The sequence below is a fragment of the Oncorhynchus masou genome, chromosome 29 (genome assembly GCF_036934945.1).
Source record: "Oncorhynchus masou masou isolate Uvic2021 chromosome 29, UVic_Omas_1.1, whole genome shotgun sequence".
NCBI classification, from domain to species: Eukaryota; Metazoa; Chordata; class Actinopteri; order Salmoniformes; family Salmonidae; genus Oncorhynchus; species Oncorhynchus masou.
In genome coordinates this window covers 66,395,491-66,402,893 of record NC_088240.1, presented here as the reverse complement: position 1 = coordinate 66,402,893, position 7,403 = coordinate 66,395,491, and the positions used below count along the sequence as shown (strand labels likewise).

Here is a 7,403-nt window from a genome sequence, read left to right as displayed (position 1 = left end):
GGTGAAACAGTAACCCAAAAAAGGTTGGGAACCACTGTTTCATGGGAAGCATTGTTGTAATGTAACCTACACTTCTTAGACGTGGGAGTCAGATGGGGGTTCAATTGTTAATGTGACAATCAACAGGACCGAAAACATATGCTAAACAGGTCTGAAAAAATGATGGCAATCTCATGCATTACCTGTAGCCTGCTTTTATTCAGGCTATGATTGTAAACTGAGAATGGTGTTGCATCCCTCCATTAGAGTTCCAGACACTAGTAGAATATATGCCAAGTTGCATTGAAGCTGTTCCTGCTCGTGGTGGCCCAGCACCCTATTAAGACACTTTATGTTGGTTTTTCCTTTATTTTGTCAATTACCTGTATCTAAGTAAACCATACTTTGAGGTTTACGGAGAGTAAAACCTTATCAGCACACAACCAGAATACCACTTTTTCACGATTCTCTTGTCCCCGGCTGCTCAGGAGCCTTTTTGATGACATTTTGCCCTGTTATTGTTTTTAAACTTTAAATTGCTTCCTCAGGTGCCTCACGTGATATCAATACACTGGAGTTAAAACCCACATTGACAAGATGTTTAAATCTTAGCAAAAAACATCTATCATAATTTGTCATAATCTGTCATAATGTATAAAGTGTCTTCAGGGTTATGCAGTAGCAGAATAGTATTATAGATTTACAATCGACCCCACTCAATCAAATATTTGGGATAACACAAAACCTTGGGATAAGACAAAACAACTTATTTCCCACGCTGAGAAGACAAATTTGCAAACTTTGTTTTGGATTATATTAGTCTAAATAATGCATTATTGCATTGATTGAGGTCACAGATGGTGACCCTCGCCCTTTCAACTCAAAGTGTCTGTTTACAGATAATCATTTCCACAATACAAGGCATCCTTTATTGGCTGTAATTGGCACTTCAATCAGTTAGTCTCTAAGGGTAATGGCAGTCATTTATTAGATGGCTGTGTAACAGTATTTCTGCTAATTTCAGAATTTCGGCTTGTTTTCCATTCACCCGTACAGCACTCCTTTTCTTTGAGGATGCTGTGCCTGTTTCCCATTTACGGAGGGCAACACCCAGCAGCAATGACGAGACGACCCCAGCTACGCTGTCCGCCTACTACATATGCGTCAGAATCACCAACCGGATTTACACTGAGTCACTCAATAATCAAAGCTCTAAGGAGTACAAACAGCTGAGGAAACAGGTGGAGCAGATGGTAAGAGTCTGTGTTTTTTTACTGCTCAAGTCAGTCCATAGAGCTTCAACTCATCACTCAGTCTATACCCCCAAAATAACTCTTTGTCCTGGAGATACTTCATGCTTTCCAAGAAAATGAAAATGCTCCATGGCATTTCTATTGTTTTGGCCAGAAGTTCCATTGATGTCTTTACTGCATTTATTCCAAGCAACCATTGTGAGTGTACCCATGAGTTTACCAGTCAAATTGCCAGAGTTAGATGTTCCCAAGGCTATTCTATTCACTCTTTTCTTTGTCACCAACATCATCAGCTCTCCAACACCTAGCAGTGAGCACTATTTTAGCAGTCAACAACAAAATGAGCCATCACTACTAGCTCACACTCCAGTTGACTCACTCCACTACACCATAGACAAGGATACTATAGACACCTCCCTTACAACTTGTTCCTCAATATTCAAACAAGTAAAGGTGTGAAGACATGCCTTGTAGGCCTGTAGGATAATATTAAAGTGCTCCTCTGATTGCTGTGTCTTTCTTTTTCAGGTGGATGACATCCACAGCCCTTTGCCAGCGTCTGACAAATATATGGGTGTATTTGATATAATCTTCAGGTGAGCTCTAATTTTGAATTAAAAATTCTGCCATTGAAAAAAAATAGCATTCTTAAGGACATTGACAATTATACGTTATAATTATTTTTGACTACTAGTCTCACTCTTGCAGTAATGGATCCGTCATTGCAAACTCGACAGTAATGTTTGGGACTACATTCATGATCACTCCAACTTTGGTAAAAAGTCTATTTTACACACATATCCAATCAAATAAATCCAAAACCCTTGACCTGGACCGCGCCTATACTGAAGGTAAAGAAGATGGCAACCTTCTCTACTTCTGCTTTGTAGCAGCCTAATTCATTTGTAAAAAAAAACTGTGTTGTAAATAGCTTAAGAAACTGCTATTAATTCAAATAAAGCCGGAATCACAAATATGTTCTTTATTCCTTAGGTCAACATCCAGTAAAAGCCACACTACCTCTTGTAGCACGTACCACAGAAACCGTAGCTGCCTTAGTTAGTATGGCTAGCCGTTCAGGAAGGGACGGGGATGTAACTACATCTACAGCAAATACTTCATCTGGCAACATCACAAGTAGTCAGACCCTGACAACCACCATCACTAGTCCTGACAAAAACAATACATTTAGCAGCATAACCACTCATATCCCTGAAGACCATAACAGTACAATTAGCAACATAACCACCCCGAGTCCTGAAGACCATAACAGTACAATTAGCAACATAACCACCCCTAGTCCTGAAGACCATAACAGTACAATTAGCAACATAACCACCCCTAGTCCTGAAGACCATAACAGTACAATTAGCAACATAACCACCCCTAGTCCTGAAGACCATAACAGTAAGACATAACAGTACAATTAGCAACATAACCACCCCTAGTCCTGAAGACCATAACAGTACAATTAGCAACATAACCACCCCTAGTCCTGAAGACCATAACAGTACAATTAGCAACATAACCACCCTAGTCCTGAAGACCATAACAGTACAATTAGCAACATAACCACCCCTAGTCCTGAAGACCATAACATTACAATAAGCAACATAACCAACCCTGCTCCTGGAGACCATAACATTACAATTAGCAACATAACCAGCCCTATTCCTGGAGACCATAACAATACAATTAGCAACACAACTAACCCTATTACCCCTAAAAATCCTCCCCAGACCATTAGCACGACTGTCTTTCATAAAACCTTTCTATCAACAACTACCTCGGGCCAATCTAACCCCCCAGTTGCCCCTACTGAGAGAGCAACAAGCAGGTATCAGGATGCCACGGACGAAACAATCAGTCATAAGAACCCAGAGAATTCGGAGGCAACCCATAAGACCACAGAGCATGCTACAGCTGTAGTTGCTGGGGGCGGAGAGGGAGTCCCAGGATGGGGGATCGCTCTATTGGTACTGGCTGCCCTGATCTTGTTAATCCTCCTTATTCTCCTAATACTGCTGGTGAGTACAAAAACAAACAGACACACAGATGTACACTATTTCTCCCAGAATGCATTTCAGACCTCCATTTTCTCAGAAACAGCCACAACCCTGCTTTAACAGTTACAATATGTCATGCGAAGAAGGCCATTTTACTATGATTCTTGTCTTTTCTTGAATTTTAGCTAGTGTGGTTGTGCTGTAGGCAAAGATATGGAAGCTTCAGCCCATATAACCAAATCAACCACGGGGCAGACATCCAAATGTACTCCACACACAGCCGCTTCAACGTGCCCAACGGCAAGCCTAATGTAAGTCCTATTTCTTGGCAGAGAGGCCAGATAGACACACACACAGGCTCAGATTCTGTATTCAGCAGGTTGGCTATGGTTACTAAGACTGGCCGCTCTGCCTCAGTGTTAGATAGACGTCTCTTTGTGCCATTCCGGCTTTGACCAGGGAAACCTGAGGCGTGGGAAACACTAGCCTTCCCCTCTACCCTCTCAGCCAAACTACCACTGCAGCTTCCAGAGAGGGGTCCCAAGCCATACTCCTCCCCCCAAGCCACCTATTTTCATTGATGCACTAAGTTGCTTATCTCCGAAATCAAACCCCCACATAAGCAGATGTTCTTGGTAGACCAGACAACCAATTTAAAGCAATCATCTGTGAGCTGTGAGTTTATAGCTTTAATCCTGCCTTGGGTACGTATGAGGCATGATACCAGAGTTGTCATCCAAGGACCTTCCTGTATGGGGCATGTTACTCATCAATGTCACTATGAATGACTGGCAACAACATGATTTTACTGAAAAAAGGCAGTGTTTAATCTGGACATCAAAAATATCTATTTTTGATTGAGCTATGAAAGGGATGCTAAATACAAATGCCATGGAATCTACCAACGTCAGAGAGGGAGAGAGATCTCTCCCTTAACACCAAACAAAGAGACCATTGACTGTACTAATGAGACTTGCATGTTCGTCACACTGCATTGCACACCTCAAGCACACACACACCTGAGAGGTAGGGAAGTGAGGAGGGAATCTACTCAGGTTTTTTCTAGTGTTGATATGTAGAGTCATAGATATTTGTTTAGTTTTGGAAATGTACAGCTTGAGTTAGCTTACACAGCATATTGCTTATATTCAATCTACTGTATACGGATATTGTTGTGTGTTTGTGTTTATGCACTCCATATAATTGTGCTACATTTACATAGATATATTTTAAAATTCTGTGTTGCTGCTAGCAGTGGTTTGAACATGATTGTTATGTTGTTTTGGAAAGGGAACAGTGGAAGACATTGGAGCACTATTTGTTCACAGCCTCCAACTCTCCTTGATCAATTTATTGAGCATAGTCGTTCCACACTAGTCTGCCAACATTTGCTCCGAGACTGACTATCATATAATGAGAAGAGTGCCCCCTCTGTCACCTGTCTCTATGGCAACAGAGCAGTAGACAGACACATTGTAATCCACAACCACTCTGTTCTCTTTACATAACCTTCTCCTTCCAAAGCCCCTTTAATTGATGAATCACCGGTTTGATTTATAGTTGCAATTAAGCAGAGTGGATGTCTTTCAGGCTTAGTTAATTAAGGCTTTAAAACAGACGAACGTCTGCAAGATAAGCTAACATTACAGTTCTATACAACAGGTCAAAAACAGACAACAAAATTCAGTTTTGCCTGATAAATGATAGTGTGCAGTATCATCTTCACAGACTGTTTTACACCTTTGATGAGCTGATACTTTCTCTGATACAGGACGAAATGGGAGAACCATCGAAAAACCAAACAGGGATGTATGTGGTGAACGAGTACTGACACAAAGGTACAGTAGGTGACACACTTTCTGTATGCTAATGTACTTCAGTGGTACTGTCAGGTAGACAACAGAGGAAATGTAGTTTCATGTTTTCAATTCCAGGAGACAATCTCCCCTGAATGCTTTCTTTCCTTCCATACATCAGGGGGATGGGGTTCAATGAGAGGTTTGAATAGGTAGACTACTGATTATTGTAGATATAGGTGTGTAGAGACGTGTCAACATACTGAAGATACTGTATATATTTCATTCAAGTAATTTACTATTTTTACAATATATTTTTTGTTGTTGTCCCTTCCCTACTTCTCTTTCCTCCAGAAGCTTCAGTCAATTGGGTAAGAAGACCATCTGAAATGGCCTTATGAAGTCATATGCATGGGAGCAATGACAATTCTGTACAAATGGTTCAATTATCTCTGAAGTATCTGAATGAAGATCATGGCGTTGGCTCACTGATTGTAATTTCAACCTGTATTTATTCAAATCACATTTATAAAGCCCTTTTTACATCAGCCGATGTCACAAAGTGCTATACAGAAACCCAGCCTAAAACCCCAAGCAGCAAGCAATGCAGATGTCCTAATGTTATTCTATTCCTAATGCTTTTACCAGTGGAGGCTGCTGAGAGGAGGACAGCTCATAATAATAGCTGGAATGGAGTCAATGGAGTGGTATCAACCACATCAAACACCTGGTTTCCATGTAGTTGTTACCATTCCATTCTATTATTCTGTAGGTAAATCTGAGACACTCCATTTAGTATATGTTACTCCTCCCTGACCAACCTCCCTACTTTAGTTTCTGTCTAAAGTAACTAGGCCATTAAAATGTACCATGTGTCTTGACGTGTTCAGAAATACGTAAAGTACGTTTTGAATGGCTCTGAGGCCAGGATGGCCATTTTGGCTTCATTGTGGCAATAATTTGAGTTGTATTTTCAGTCTTTACTGAAGGCAAGCTTAACCTTGGTAAAAAAAGAAAGAAAGCTGATCCTAGATCAGTAAATGGGATCAACATATGTATCCTGCAATTAACATGTAAGAAGAATGAGTAGGGGTGCAATACCCAATCAGGTACAGTTAACAAGAAGTTCATTGTTTTAAAAGACTATAAATCAAACCTTTTGACTTGGGCTGAGAGATCCAGATCTAATTCCCTACTGCTGGATAAGACATGTTTTGAGATAGGATGCTAGCAAGCCAAACAGTTAACTATTCCACAAACACAACCCAGTGAGTTAAACACCAATGTTATGTATATTTGACAATCTGATTAAATAAATCCACCATTATTAATCAAATCTGTGAGATGCAACTATCTGTAAACATTTGAAGTGATTGTGCATTGACGCTTTAAACTTTGCATAAAAATACATCTAAATCATTTTTAGATTAAATATTTGTAAATAATAAAGTGTCAGTTAGATTTTTATGGGCAGAAGTAGTTTGGATGCGTTCATGGTTTCTAAAAGAGTTGGATGATTCTGTTCATCAGGAGAACTGAAGCTAGGGCAGAACAGACATGCCTCTGTTTGTATCTAAGCCTGCCCTCATCCCCTGGCTTTTCTTTCTTTTATTCTTTGTGTGAAAAGAACAAGTAAATAGCTATCTAGATAACGTGCGTTACAGTTAGGCTGGGTGTGGCGGTGTGATAATGAATAAGGTATTGTATTAAATTACGAAATGAGTCCGACTCCATAAAATTATGAATTACTCAAACGTTGTCCATTATATGCAAGTCGGTGTGTATTAAAAAGGCAACACCTTTTTCTGTTATTTGGGCAGGGTTTAACATAAATATTTGACTTATGGATGTCCTGGAAACAGATACATAACATTCATGATAACCAGCTACCAAGTGACATTGAGAATTGAACGCTTACATTTTTCAAGGTGTGCAGTACAAATCGCATTCTATCCAAAATGCATGAGGTGTATATGTCCATTCCTCTCCATATCCCTTACCTTTGTAGTCTGTATTAGATATGTCTTTCTGCAGTTGCATTGTGTATTTTTCCAGGAAAACATCACAGTGGTTGCTGTTACTAATACTGTTCAGCAGGAAGATAATCAATCAGAGAGAAACTTTCAACCAAAACAAATAAGATCAGTTCTTATTGTTTCTGACACACTGAGGTCATTGTTTGATTATGACCTCAGAAACAATATGATTTATCGCTTGGCAGGGCTTAAAAATCTATCAACCAAAAGGGTGAAGTCAGAATGCAATCTTAAGTAATTTGCTAACAGTGTAATCAAACATTATTCAAGCATGTAGATGTACATACTAATAGAAACATACACCCATGCAAGGCTTCTTTACCCAACAGAGTC

The 7,403-nt window shown here is 39.8% G+C and overlaps 1 long non-coding RNA gene across 1 annotated transcript; it reads left to right on the top strand.

The window, feature by feature from the left end:
• The first annotated feature begins 2,651 nt into the window (after positions 1 to 2,651).
• Positions 2,652 to 6,370, top strand: LOC135521280 (uncharacterized). The gene is made up of 4 exons (XR_010452519.1): positions 2,652 to 3,259; positions 3,424 to 3,549; positions 5,010 to 5,076; positions 5,389 to 6,370. It is a non-coding gene; the product is annotated as an uncharacterized LOC135521280 (long non-coding RNA).
• The last annotated feature ends 1,033 nt before the right edge of the window (positions 6,371 to 7,403 follow it).